This window comes from Natator depressus, chromosome 1 (assembly GCF_965152275.1).
Source record: "Natator depressus isolate rNatDep1 chromosome 1, rNatDep2.hap1, whole genome shotgun sequence".
In the NCBI taxonomy this organism is placed as follows: domain Eukaryota; kingdom Metazoa; phylum Chordata; order Testudines; family Cheloniidae; genus Natator; species Natator depressus.
Genome location: NC_134234.1, coordinates 259,960,676 through 259,975,581, shown reverse-complemented (window position 1 = coordinate 259,975,581; position 14,906 = coordinate 259,960,676). Strand labels below are relative to the sequence as shown.

At 44.5% G+C, this 14,906-nt stretch overlaps 1 long non-coding RNA gene across 1 annotated transcript; it reads left to right on the top strand.

Annotated features, from left to right (window-relative positions):
- The first annotated feature begins 220 nt into the window (after positions 1-220).
- On the top strand, positions 221-14,906 carry LOC141980494 (uncharacterized). The gene is made up of 3 exons (XR_012637570.1): positions 221-237; positions 8,403-8,445; positions 14,816-14,906. It is a non-coding gene; the product is annotated as an uncharacterized LOC141980494 (long non-coding RNA).

The following is a 14,906-nucleotide window of genomic DNA, read 5'->3' as shown; positions in this document are numbered from 1 at the left end:
TTTCCTTTTACCCTAGACCTGGCTGGAGTTGTTTCCCCTTTGATTTGACAAGAAACCTCTATCCATTACTCCTATAGCTCCCTTCACAAATACAATCACCAGTCCCAGTGTGTAAACACTCCCTATCCTCCAAACTGAATTACAACTGAATTTCCCCCCATCCTGTTCCCTGCAGCAGGCACAGAAAAACAGTTTGGGGCGGATGAAGATCAGAAGGCTTGCCCATTGAAGCTTGAAGTATGCATTGGGGAATCAATTGACTGGCTTTTCCAAAGGCTCCAGGTTTGCTTAGCATAGCCAGTGTAATTCCATCATAAACACAATGCATAAAACAAATGATCTATCCTGAAAATCTGCCAACCAAGGTCTTGGATCCTAGGAGTTATTTTTTGAAAATATTTTAAGATGACTGGATTGCTTTGTGGCAGAGGCAACGCATGGGGGAGGGGGGATGCAGGGTCATGTGCCCCCCAGATTTGCTGCTTGGCTTGCACTGAGCATGCTCACAGAGACTGAGCATGCTCAGTAACACCGCTGAAGCCGGCTGCCTTCACTCTGCCCTCCCCCCCCCCCTTATCGGCAGGCACGGGTAGTCTCTGATTTGTGGGTGGTGTGAATGAGATATAGAGCCTTTTATATCTAGGGGCATGTCTACACTTGCAAAGTTACAGCGCCGGCAGTTACCGCGCCGCTCAGGGAGCGCAGAAGGGAAACCGCTGTTGTGTGTTCACACTGACAGCTGCCTGCGCAATAGCGTGTTCACACTTGCAGCGCTATTCAGAGCGGTGCACTCTGGGCAGCTATCCCCCAGAGCACCTCTTCCTCTTTTGCCGCTAAGGCTTGTGGGAAGGTGGGGGGGCATCCTGCGTCCAGTCCCAATGCCCCATGATGCATCGCTTCGCATCTCAGCAATCCCTGTGCTTCCATCCACATTTGGCGCCATCTTTCAGCAGCTTGTGTACTGCGCGCCCTGCCCTGCCTCTTTCTGGCTGCAGGAATGGATCCCGCACTGTTGACCAGTATGCTGCTCGCTCTGACCAACATGTCACGAGTGGCAGTGGAGTTATTCCTTAAACTACAAAGGCAAGAGGAGTGCGACATTGATCTCGCCACACGTAGTAGCTACGACACGAGATTGCTTGTGGCATTCCTGGAGGTGCTGACCACAGTGGAACGTCGCTTTTGGGCTCGGGAAACAAGCACTGAGTGGTGGGATCACATCGTCCTGCACGTCTGGGTTAACAAGCAGTGGCTGCAGAACTTTCTCATGAGGAAAGCCACATTCATGGGACTGTGTGACGAGCTCGCCCCAGCCCTGCAGCGCAAGGACACAGGAATGAGAGCTGCCCTTTCACTGGAGAAGCGCATGGCGATTGCACTGTGGAAGCTGGCTACTCCAGACTACCGATAGGTCGCTAACCAGTTCAGAGTGGGAAAGTCGACCGTTGGAGTCCTGTTGATGGAAGTGCGCAGGGCCATTAATCGCATCCTGCTCCGAAAGACCGTGACTCTGGGCAACGTGCATGACATTGTGGATGGCTTTGCACAAATGGGCTTCCCTAACTGCGGAGGGGAGATTGTCTTTATTGAATTGAATCCTGTTGATTTCAGAACAATTCTCTAATTTGTCAAGGTCATTTTGAATTTTAATCCTGGCCTCCAAACTACTTGCAACCCTCCCAGCTTGGTGTCCTCTGCAAATTTTATAAGAATACTCTCCACTCCATTATCCAAGTCATTAATGACATTATTGAATAGTACCAGATCCAGGATTGATGCCTGAGGGGCCCTAGTAGATATGCCCTCCCAGTTTGACATGAAATCATTGGAAACTACCCTTTGAATAAGGTATTTCAACCAGTTGTGCACCCACTTTATAGTAATGTCATCTAGATCACATTTCCCTAGTTTGCTTATATATAACTTAGGCTTGAATAGAGGCTGGGAGTGGTTAAGTCATTATGCAAGGTAACCTATTTCCCCTTGTTTTTTCCTACCCCTGCCCCCCCCCCCCCCACTGTTCCTCAGACGTTCTTGTTAAACCCTGGATTTGTGCTGGAAATGGCCCACCTTGATTATCATACACATTGTAAGGAGAATGATCACTTTAGATAAGCTATTACCAGCAGGAGAGTGGGGTGGGGGGAGAGAAAACCTTTTGAAGTGATAAACACCCATTTTTTCATGGTCTGTGTGTATCCTCACTGCATTTTCCACTTTATGCATCCGATGAAGTGAGCTGTAGCTTATGCTCACGAAATCACGAAAGCTTATGCTCAAATGAATTGGTTAGTCTCTAAGGTGCCACAAGTACTCCTTTTCTAGTTTTGCTTATGACACTGTCATGCGGGACTGTGTCAAAAGGCATACTAAAATCAAGATATATCATGTTTACTGCTTTCCTAATAATCCTGTCAAAGAAGAAAATTAGGTTTCTCATGATTTGTTCTTCACAAATCCATGCTGGCTATTCCTTATAACCTTCAAGATCTCATGAATTTTGCACAAGGGTAGAGGTGTTAAACTCTGTGTCCCAGCCAAATTTCAATTACAGTATTTACATTCTGTCCACCTCTATCTAAAATCCCCTGTCCTTTCAACTGAATACATTTTTTATTATTTGCCCTATATTTTTGTGTGATTGCTGTGCACTATTCAAGTACTGTTTCTCCTCAGAAATGGCTCGATTTCATAACCGGTATTCCCTTTATATAGACTATATGTCTTCAAGTACTTTGTCTTTCAGGTGCAAAATGTGTTATAGAAATGTCATCACGCTATCAGAGGAGGAGAATAATGGCTAAGGGAACATATTGGCTTTTGGGGGAGTGGGCAGTAAGTCTCCCATACAAGTGTCAACCCAGCCTTTTGCTGCTTAATCTGATGTCACCCCATCTCCTGAAAATAATATGGATACAGGTGTGAAGAATACACCATACTCTTCTGAGATCTTAGTAACCCAGCTCATAGAAGTCATCTTCCAAACTTTTAGATGCCCCTGAAAACAGCAACACTGTTTGTCTCTATATCGTGAGGGCAGTTTATCTGAAGGACAGGCAACTTCTGTCCTTTGTGAAGAGTCTAGATTCCACAAGCCAGTCTCCTTTCAGTTTCTGGTTTTTTGTTCATGCATGGCTTGTGGCTTTTTGAAATGACAAGTAAAGGGAGGTAGTGTGGTCTAGTGGCTTCAGTAAAGGATTTTGCTGGATGGCAAGACTCCTGCATTCTGTTCCTGATTCTGTAAATGATTTGCTGTATGACCTTGGACAAGCCACTTCATCTCTTTTTATCACTGACCTATGTGTAAGATTAGTATAATACTTACCTGCTGCAGCGGCATATTGCATAGTATAATGTCTATAAAATGAAGTGGGTTTTTTACGCACGAAAGCTTATGCCCAAATAAATCTGTTAGTCTTTAAGGTGCCACCGGACTCCTCGTTGTTTTTGTGGATACAGACTAACACGGCTACCCCCGTTATAAAATGCTTTGAGGTCTTTGGATGAGAGGTGCTATTATAAGTTCAAAGTGCTCATATTATAGATTCGTGTATACAGTAATGAACAGGCCCTCCCATGTAATAATGATCAATAATATATTACATGCATATGACATCTTTCATTCAGAAGGGAGAAAAGTACTATACAAAAATGTGTGTGCGTGGGGGGACGGGGTACAGTTTTAAGGTTGAAAGTTTACACACACAAGTCATTAAATTAAAAATTAAGATTTCCACAGCAATGTAAACTCAGTTATATTGCATCTAATGAAGCCATTAATACACGCATATAATAATAGTACAGTAATCAGAAATACTGCTAAGCAATACTGTGCTCCGATACCTCACTGATGGGTGCATTTGTAGATGGATTAACATGGCTGCACTGCATGTAGCTCATATCAACACGAGCGCATGCACTGGGAAGCTGGTGACCTGACCGTGCCCCTTAGTCTATAGATCAATTCATCTTGAGGCAATGTCTGCACAGTACCTGGTGAACCCCTCCCTAGGCTCTTGCACAGTAGGTTGATGTCCCACCATGCTCTTGTTTGGAAATGCTAGTGGGAAAAGAACCTTTTAAACTACCATCTTCTCCATAAATGCAACAGTGTAATACAGGGCAGTATTTAGCCATCAGTTTTTGCATTAATATTTTCCATTTAAAGAAAGAGAAAGTAGGGGGAACATGATGTTAATTCATTCTGTGCTGGCGGATGGGATTTGCACACAAGCAGAATTGTAGTTGTAAACACATCCTCAATGGGAAATGCACATCCTGACTCCTTTAACGGTACATTTCTATTTTTATCCTAAAGTTGTGCAGAAGCAGAACTGCAGTGAAATAAGTGTTTTTTCTTTATCTGTTTATTTTCAGTTCCACTTTAGCATTGCAATTGGGCAAAATCACTATCCCGCACCACCCGTGTCCCCGGAGATGAGACTCTTTCCTCTTCCCAGGCCCCCACAATCCTCCATTGCCTCCAAAGCTATGTTGGCTAGGGGAAGGGATGGATAAACATTGTTCAAGGCAGAGTCAGCCACAGATTGAAGCAGGCAGGATGCAGGAGCAGCTGTAGAAGCAGTTTCAACATGGACACTGATGACATCATCAGACTTTTTACTCTGAACATTCTCTCCTCTTCTGTGCTGATTGGCTGCTTGCTCTTCCCCCTCCGTCTTCTCACTTCAGTCTTGCTCCACCTGTCCTTCATGCTCCTGTCCATTCTTTCCTCTTCCATCCCCCTTACCTCTCTTCCTTTGATTTTCATGTCACTAATCCCTTCCTATCTTCCCTTCTGTCATGCCCTTGTCCTATATTGCATGTTTTATTTACATATATAGTAAAATTAAAAAAACACACCCAAAATTTTAAAAACAAAGGGAGAACTAAAGTGTGGAATTACTCTACTTCTGCTTGCATGTTATGTCCTTTCCCCTCCAACTTTGTGTATATCTTGTTTATTTAGGCTATGTCTACACCAGCGCGCAAGCTTGGTTACTAGACAGTGTACATGCTCACATATGTTCCACTTATGTTGTCTTTGACACAGGTATAACACTGTGTACACGTGTATACCCATGTCCACGCTGCTGCTGCTGTTATATGAGGTTAACTCTACCCTCTCAGAGGCAGTATCCCAGGGTTCTGTGCGTCACAGGGAGACATTCTAGGAATTACTTTTGTGTGTGTCGTCGGTACTCTGCCAATGGCAGTTCCTGCTCATGTCTCCCTCTTGCTTAGCTGGGTGGAACAAATGGAGCAACTGGATGATAATGTGATTCTGCTTCTGCTTATTACAGGACAAATGTTTATGCAATGGAGTAAGCAATTGGTGAGATGCAGGATGGAATTTGGGCAGAACTTTCTGACACGCCAAAGACAGCTGACCTTGAGGAGGAATGACAATCCATTTGGGTCCCAGGGAACAGATATGGTGAATATTGATATTGCCACAGTATGCCCTCGGGTGGACTGTCACTTCTGGTTCAGGAAAACCAGATGTGGTGGGATCACATAATTTTGGAAATATGGGATGACCAGCAATGGCTTCAGAACTTCCAAGTGAGGAAACAGACTTCCTTGGAGCCATGTGACGAGCTTGTGCCCCCAGCACCAGAACACTTGATTCAAGGAACCCATACCAGTGGAGAAGTGGGTGGCTGTTGCTTTGTGAAAGTTGGCGACACCAAACTGTTATAGGTTAATTGCAAACTACTTTGAGGTTGGAAAATCCATTGTCGGGGTCAATGTTGTGCAGGTTTGCGAGGCACTGTGATCTACCCCAGGGATGGTTACTGTAAGCAAAGTTCTGGAAATAATAGCTCGATTTCAGAGGATGGAGTTTCTGAACTGTACAGGGGCCGTTGACGGCACACACATCCCAATACTTTGCCATCCAAAAGGGGTGAGTGAATATGTGAGCTAAAAAGGTTCACTGGTTCTTCAAGGCTTGGTGGACCACAGGGGCAGATTCCTAAATACCAATGTGGGAAACACTGGAAAGGTTTGTGATGCCAGGGTGCTGAGGAGAACGGGATTGTATTTGAAGGGGGAAGAAGGAACTTTATTCTCCAGAACTGATATGGTTCTCTTTGGTTTGGCTGTGCCAACTTTTATTTTATACTTGTTCCTAACTTGGAAACCATACCCTGACATCAGTGACCCTGGAAAAAGGGAATCCAATCACAAACTCAAACTGCAGAATGTGGAGTGCATGTTTGTTGAAATCTTGTTGGTGTTGCCCATGCACCCATCTGGATGCCAATGTGGCCAATGCCATGTGCATAATAATCTGCTGCACACGCCGTAACTTTTGTGAATGTAATGGAGAGTGCTTCCAACTCCAGTGGGCACAGGACAAGTCTGATTGCAGTATGCATCCCATGAAGTAAGCTGTAGCTCACGAAAGCTTATGCTCAAATAAATGTGTTAGTCTCTAAGGTGCCACAAGTACTCCTTTTCTTTTTGCGAATACGGACTAACACGGCTGCTACTCTGAAACAAGTCTGATTTACAAACTCTGTACAGGCAGCTGTATCGCACCCACATGTGCACTGGTCCTGGTTCCCAGTGGGAAAGGGAAATCAGGGATGCCAGATGTGCACACATGTTGGCACAGCAGGGGAACAAAGGGGACATCTACCTATGCTGAGGGACAACTTCACACCCTGCACAGCTGCTAGAAAAGCATGCAAGGGAATATTGGCACATACTTGTGGGGCTGCATAGTTTTTTGGAGTGCCTTCCCCCCTGTAGCCAGTCATTAGCCTTTAATTCCTGTGACTATTCACCCATTACAGGCAATTGTAACAGGGCATCTCCACTGGCTTATCACCTTTGGGTTGGTTTTCTGCTGTGGAGGGTGGGGGCTGAGTTGTAATGCAGTCATTGTGGGATGCTTTTGTCTTAAATGTTAACAGTTTTTTAAACAAACCTTTACTGGGATCACTCAATCTGTCTTAATTACCTTATCAACATTTTTATTGTTGTTGTTCTTTGTTTCATCTATTCTTTTTTCCCCCCACTGTTCATTGTTGGCAGTCCTAACTACACTTAGCAGTTGTTATGGAGCAGTAATCTCTAATAAGGTTGAAACCGGTCAAGATTTGGAGGGGACATTCAATCAGTGGTTTGTGACAGAGGCTTGTATTGTTCCTTTAATTGTGCTACATTTTTCTGTATGTAAACTAAACCATAAAGACACTTATCTGCCCATTTTCTGTGTTGTGAGGTTGGTGCTTTTAGAACTACCAGTGCTTTCTGTAAGCTCCTAACAATGTACTTTCCCCAACCTTCCCATGCATCCTTGGGACTTCAGATGTTTCTTAACCTGCAAGTGTGTGTGTGTGTGTGTGGTTGGGGGGAGGGATGGACAGAAAAGTGTTTGAAACATAGTGGCACCAGACAATTATACCATTGCAGTTTGTGCTGTGAATTATGGGGCCCATTTCTGAACCTGAAAACATCAGACCTTCATCATACTTAGGAAGGAGGGTCCACACACAAGTCAAGGAAACTATAAAATGTATTAAAAGTATTGGAACAAATACCTGAAATATTTTTAAAAGGAAATGTAAATCAACAGAACATAATGGCACTAAATCTATGAATAATGGCCAAATGTCTGAACCCATCCCCTTGCCCTCCCCTTCCTCCCAAAAAGGAGGGGAATGATGGGGGTGGAAATTGTTCTTGGGGTCAAACAGGGATGTTTCCTGTGCGGGGTTTGGGAGGCAGACACTTGGTGAGCTTCAGGGATTCCCCCAGGATCATCATTCCCCTCCTGGATGTTCGTGGATGTTCCCCTGTGAGGAGTTTTGGGTTCCTGTGGAGGATGTGGTCCCAGGAATCCTGCAGGCTCCTCATGGTCACTTGGCATGTTGGGTCGCCCCCTTCTGCAGCATCCTGGAAGGGGAGGTGGTAGCCATTCATAGATATGCAGTAGCCACAGCAGCAGGGGGACCGTGAACTTGTTCTGCCACTAGTTTTGTGTGCCTCTCCATTATGGCATGCTCCTGTACCCTGTGGTGTGCTTCCAGTTCCATAAACCAATTCATCAGTGTCTCTTCCTGCTGAAGAGCCAGCTCCTTCTGTGCCCTGAGGAACTCAAATTGCTCCTGGTTCCTCCTGTCCATCCCTTTTGAGCAGCTCTTCCAGGGTCCTTCACCACCAGCTTCTACTGTCTCTGGGATGCTACTCCTGCCCTCCTGGTGGAATGTTTTCCCTCTTGGGAGCTGAAAGTCTTGCCAATTCAAAGACTATAGTAGAATTATATACTTTTTCCTTTGGAAGAAGCCAAGAAATCCCCCCACATAACATAATTTTGCTGTAGAAGGCCACAGTATTGATACTTCTTAGCATTCCAGGAATGTGATTGTATAACTGTCTTTGCTCCTCAGACAACTTTTGCAGCCCCTGAGGAAAGAGCAGAGGCTACTAATGGTAAGATACATGTACTAATGTTTTCTAAAATTAACATGTTCATAGTGTCTCGGGAGTTGTGGGTGGCAGTTTCTTCCAGGGACTGTTACCATTTGCAATTTTTTCTTTAAAGATAGGAGAACATCACAGTTTTCAAGGTACCAGAATGAAAAAGAGAAGTGGCTTTCTACTCCAGTGGCGGAGATCTAGCAATGTATGCCAACAGGGTTGCCAGATGTCTGGTTTTCAACCGGAATGCCTGATTGAAAAGGGACCCTGGCTGCTCCAGTCAGCACAGCTGACCGGGCTGCTAAAAGTCCGGTGGGCTGCAGCGACCAGCTCTGCACAGCTTCCAGAAGCAGCCAGGGGGGCTCCGCGCACTACCTCCACCCAAAGCGCCGGCTCTGCAGCTCCCATTGGCCGAGAACTGCGGCCAGTGGGAGCTGCAGGGGCAGCACCTGCAGACAGGGCCAAGCTGCTGCCTAGGAGCCACACCTCATTTTGAACCTCTGACCACAACTCCCAACCCTGTTTTTCGTTAGCTATCCCCTGTATTCATTTGGTTCCTGGGTCCAGTGGTCCCTCCTGATAGACTGGGGGAGGGGCCTTTAGAAGTGGGCAGACTTGCGCCCGCCAACCTCCCAGGATTTCCAATAAGGCCTAGGAGCCAGAGGGACACGCTGGCCACTTCCCGAGAAGTAAGCGCTACTTGGAGCCTGCACCCCTCACCTCCTCCTGCGCTCCGAACCCCTCAAGCCCAGTCCAGAGTCCCCTCCTGCACACCAAACCCCTCATCCCCGGCCCCACCCTAGAGCCTGCACCCCCAGCTGGAGCCCACACCCCCTAACGCTCTGGGCTGGGGCAGTGGCTCCTCCCACACCCTGAACCCCTCATTACTGGCCCCACCCCAGGCCACACCCTCAGTCCAGAGCCCATATCCCCTCCCACACCCAAACCCCCTGCCACAGCCTGGAGCTCCCTCCCACAGTCTGAACCCTTCGGCCCCAGCCCGGAGTCCCCTCCTGCCCCCAATCCCCTGCCCCAGCCCAGTGAAAATGAGCGAGTGAACGAGGGTGGGGGAGAGCGAGCGACAGAGTGGGGGAGGGGATGGAGTGAGTTGGGGGTGGGGCCTTGGGGAAGGGACAGGGCAGGGGTGGGGTAAGGGTGTTCAGTTTTCTGCAGTCAGAAAGTTGGCAACCCTATATACCAGAGAGATGCTTCTGCTAATGGTCCCCCTTCTGCACATTGCTGAATGGAGGGGTTGGTCAGCCATGAAAAAGCAGATTTGCACTACCGTTGAACCTCAAGACCCAGCTGGACTTTCTGCTACACCAGAAATTTACTGAAATATGCTTACAGGACTTGGAGATTTGACTATATTCTCAGCTAGCATACTGAGTTTCCATGCAAAGGGAGATGCAAACCACAAAAACTGTACACACACACACACCCCCGCCTCTTCCTCCGCCCCCACCCCCCACACAAATGGCATCACCAGAAAATCCTGCCCCTGTGGCTGCCTAACAATGAAGAAACAGACAGGGAAAGAAAGAGACAAACCACAACTTGATTTTGTTCTCTGAAGTTTCAGATCAGCACCACAAGCCCCTGGCCTCACTACTACAAAGGGACATTGCACTGTGTTTATGGAACCGCCAGACCGGATCCTTCTCCCATCCCTGTTTCCCCTAACGTGCAGTATGCCTCAGTGTGGGAACAGGCCAGACAACAGGGTCAGGAACTGTAACAATTGTGTAAGCTTCCAAGGGAGAAAGGAGATTGTCATGACTAACTTTTCCTCAGCCAGTCAAAGTGTTCCCTTCCCCTTCTCAGACGTAACCTCCCCTGCACCTCAACCCCTCCTCTCTCCTTCCATACAGCTCCCATTGTAAAGAGGCAGTAGGAATGGGGCAAGTGGGAGAAACACTGAAACAGTGAAATCTTCCAAAGAACAAAAGACAGCTACTATTACTAACTTTAGACAATCAACTATAAGTTTTCTAAAATTGTCCCATCCTCAGCCAGGACCTTCCTAAACCTGGCCACATCATTCCTCTGCTGCATATAGCCCTGGGACCATTGCTGCCTGTTTGCTGGCCAAGAAATGCACAGACACAGGAGCACAATGATTGTTCCTTAATAATCTGTTTTATAGTTTCTGACAAATGCATAAGAGTGGTTCATGGGAAATCAATTAAACCACTGATTTATAGCCATGTCTTGCTTGGGGACCATTTTAGGGTGGAGTGGAGGCTGGGCTTAAAATCAGGAATGTAGCAGCAGAACAAGATGGGATATTGGCAGGAAGGGTAGGACTCCATTGCAACTTACCAGCTTGGTTCTGGTTCTTGCCGAGACTCAGTTTCTTCCTCAGGTTCGTTGTTGGGGGAAAGGGGAATCTTCCTCAACTGGAGTCCCCAGATAGTGGTGCAGAATCACATGATCCTCATCCTCTGGATCTTTCGGGCCATCCTCCATGGTCCCTGCTGTCTCCTCAGTCTGGCCCTCATTGTCATTGCCATGACAGACAATAAGGCCGGCAGGGTTGAGGAGGGGGTCACGAGCCATTTCAGGCTCTGTACTGGGAGCCATTGAGACCACCTGCTCCAGCTTGTCGTCAAATGGGCATGTGCAACACACCCTCCCAGAGTGGCTGTTCAAGGCCTTTGTCCTTCTGTACAGGAGCCTCAAGTGCTTGATGCATTTCTGGCACTGGGACAGGGTCTGCTCAGTGCCCACCTGCTCCAATCTGTGATATTTCCTGGTAGAAGTTGATATTCCTGGCGACCCGGGGGAAGTCATGGAGGACAGTGTACTCTGACCACACATTGATCAGCACCTGATTGTGGTCAGTGGACCAAGCAGCTACTCTCAGAGCAGGATGTATGTTCTCTTGTACTGATCAAAGGAATGGAGTGGAAGACTGATGTGGTCACTGCAGCTCACTACTACTGGTGGCAACGGGCTGGGGACAGGGACCGTTATAGATCGGGTAAGGGTCAGACAGAAAAGGGTTCAGTGCATTGTGGGAATGGGGGAGGAGGACTATTGAAATTCAAGACCTGGTACTCGCCCCTTGCCTCCATCCCCATTGCACACCGGCAGGGGTACAGGGCCATGCCACAGCCTGAGGCATGTACTTACCTTAGGAACTCTAGCTTACTTGCCCTATACTTATCTTCAGACACATACTGCTGGGGTTTAGAGGGGGACAGTAAGGGAGTTTGGCACAACTACATGTGAGGACATGTGTAGAGTCACTAGTGTAGATGTGCCCATAGACCAGGGGTTCTCAAACTGGGGGTCATGAGGTTCTTACATGGGGGGTCACAAGCTGTCATCCTCTGCCCCAAACCCCACTTTGTCTCCAGCATTTATAGTGGTGTTAAATATATAAACAAGTGTTTTTAATTTATAAGGGGGTCACACTCAGAGGCTTGCTATGTGAAAGGGGTCACCAGTACAATAGTTTGAGAACCACTGCCTTAGTCTGTGTGCAGTGTGGGCTAGGGATTGTCTTTAACTCTGTTGGTTCACTCCCTAGCACAATGGGACACCAATCTTAGTGGGGACCTTTTGGGAACTGCCATCATACAAAAAATAATCACAATAATAAATTTGTTGAAATAACATATTGAATATTTACCAATGAGAAACATTAACCTTCCAATGTTACAATTATTTTTCAAAGACACCATAGTGACTTCTTTTTTGTTTTGTTTTAAAGACTATCAGAATTACAAGCTTGAGGTTCTAAAACTTAGCCATTTTTGAAGCAAACACACGAAAAGTTTGGAATACATTTTTCACGGAGAAAACATTTTTTCAAACTTGAATAATTGAGTGGCTCTATAGATTTTGGTTAAACTTTAGACCTTAAGCTAATGCCAGAAATGTGGCATTTCTGCACGAGACCACTTTTTTTTTTTTTTTAAACTAGTTGCAAGCAACTGAAAATAGAGGCTAGAATGAAGCTGCCGTCTGAATCTTCAAGGGTGTCATGCAAAGAGGAAAAAAAGCTTGTACCCTTTTTTGTACATAAAAAACTTCTAACAGTGCTTCTCATTTTAAGTATAGAGAATATCAGTTGATGTCTTAATACAATGACTAATCACAGTGTAGTTTCATTCCAGTTACAGTGTAATTACACTGTGGTTGTGCTTTCTGATACTTAATTGCCAATAATTCATGTATCCAGAAGATGAACAAATTACATGGCTGAATTCATTATTACCCATCTGGAACTATTAGAATTCAGGTATATTTACTACATTGAATTTACACTGTAATTATTCCCATTCACATAGTGAAACTTCTGATCATCTGAATTAGTGGTAATTAAGGTATCAAAAAGCATAACCGTGTAACTATACTGTAATTACATAAAATTAGTCAGTTTAGAAAGTTTTTAACCAAATATCAAACCAGTAGCATCTTTGTAAGTGCAACCAATGTATAAAAAAGACTTCAGAGTTAGGGTGTTTGGATTTTTTAATTTTTGTTCTCTCCCTTATTGCCTTTTATTCCACCTCCCAGCTTGTTTATTTACATTAGAAGTCAGGTTTTGTATAGCCTGCATTTTTCTAGAGGATGTTTGTGGCCAACTGAATAACTTGTACACCTGACAAACAGTGAGGAGAAAAGATCTTCTTGTGAAAAATTAATCTGCCCCTTCAGATGAAGGGTTGAGAAGGATGAAATTCTAGTCCTCTAGTGTCCAAGGACAATTTCAGTAGAAACTGGGAAAACAAACCTTTTTATTTCGGATGCTACAAAAAAAAGGAGGGAGGGAAAAACACCTTTTTCTGTGAGGATAACAGTATTTTCAGGACTTTTTTATATCTTTATAAAAGAGCACAAATTGTATTTTTTTCCTTTACAGTTCACTTTTACTAACTGCTATTCTTATATTAATCATGTCACTCATCACTGAAATGCAGTTAACTCTAGAGTGGAATGTGACAGCTGTTTAACAGTATACCACAATACTTCATGACAGTTAAGACCAGGAAGTGTACTGTACCCAACTGAAGTTGCAAGAGGAATGTAAGTAGGAAGAATGTAATTTATTTATATTGGAATTTGGCCAGGAGACTGAGGCCAACACTCCGGATCTTGCAAAAATTGCAATGGAATCTTTAGTGGTCATAAGTGGTAAGGAGTTTAATGTTACTTCTCATATAAAAGACAGTGGGTGTAATTTAGTTCTACATCTTATAGATGCACACCACAAATCTCACAGTCCAATGGCAAAGTAGCTTTAAGTTCCTAAACTACAGCAACCCAAGACGAGGTGCAGTAGTGCCACACAGAATCACCATAGTGCATACATTGTGGCCCTGGCCCCTCTTCCTCTAGACAACAGCACACCCTATGCACCAGGATTCCATTGCTTGTTTCAATTTTTTCAGCTTTTTTTTAATGTTACTATAAGTATCAGCTAAAACTAGAGATGTATGGGCCTGGTTCTCCACTGTCTTTCACTTCATGCAGTCATTTAGCTACCTTTGGGTATTATACACTAACAAATCAGAATAGTCGTGCCTTACTTCCACTTTGCGCACATAAGCAAGCCCATGTGCATAGTTGTTTAGTACAGTAGACCCTCAGAGTTACAAACCTCAGAGTGACGAACTGACCGGTCAACCACAAACCTAATTTGAAATCAGAAGTATAGAATCAGGCAGCAGCACACACACACAGGCAAATACAGTACTGTGTTAAACATAAACTATCAAAAAATAAAGGGAAAGTTTTTAAAAAAATGTTTTTGACAAGGTAAGGAAACTGTTTGTCTTGTTTCATTTAAATTGGTTAAAAGCAGCATTTTTCTTCTGCATAGTAAAGTTTCAAGCAGTATTAAGTCAATGTTCAGTTGTAAACTTTTGAAAGAACCATAATGTTTCGTTCAGAGTTGTGAACAACCTCTATTCCTGAGGTGTTTGTAACACTGAGGTTCTACTAGATTACTACATGGCAACAGAGGACACATGCACAAGCTGTATATATTGAATACAATATGGTGCTTAAATAAATGATTTTTTACATATGACTGATTAGTATTATTAAACGCAGAACTGCAACATTTTTATAAGCATGTTTTCAATTTAAACTAGAAGATAACTTCTAAAAACATCAACTGCTTACAGATGGGATTATGCTTTTCCATATATTATATAAGGAATAGCATACACTTTGTTGTACCATACCAGACCATAATTTGATCAAGGAGTGCTGGTGATCTTGATAAATGAGACTGAAAATCAGGGAAGTTTATCATGTCACTAGACATTAGAAATAAAATTATATACTTCATAAATGCTATGAAATGTGTCCACGCATCATAAAAGGTATTTATGACACCAGTGATTTGTAATAATGTTCTTTGCAGTAAAATTCTGACATCTGAAGAGTTTGGGAAGGGATTGGATTTTACATTTTGGAGTAAGAGAAACCTATTTTTTGCAAGGATCTTCTCTGTC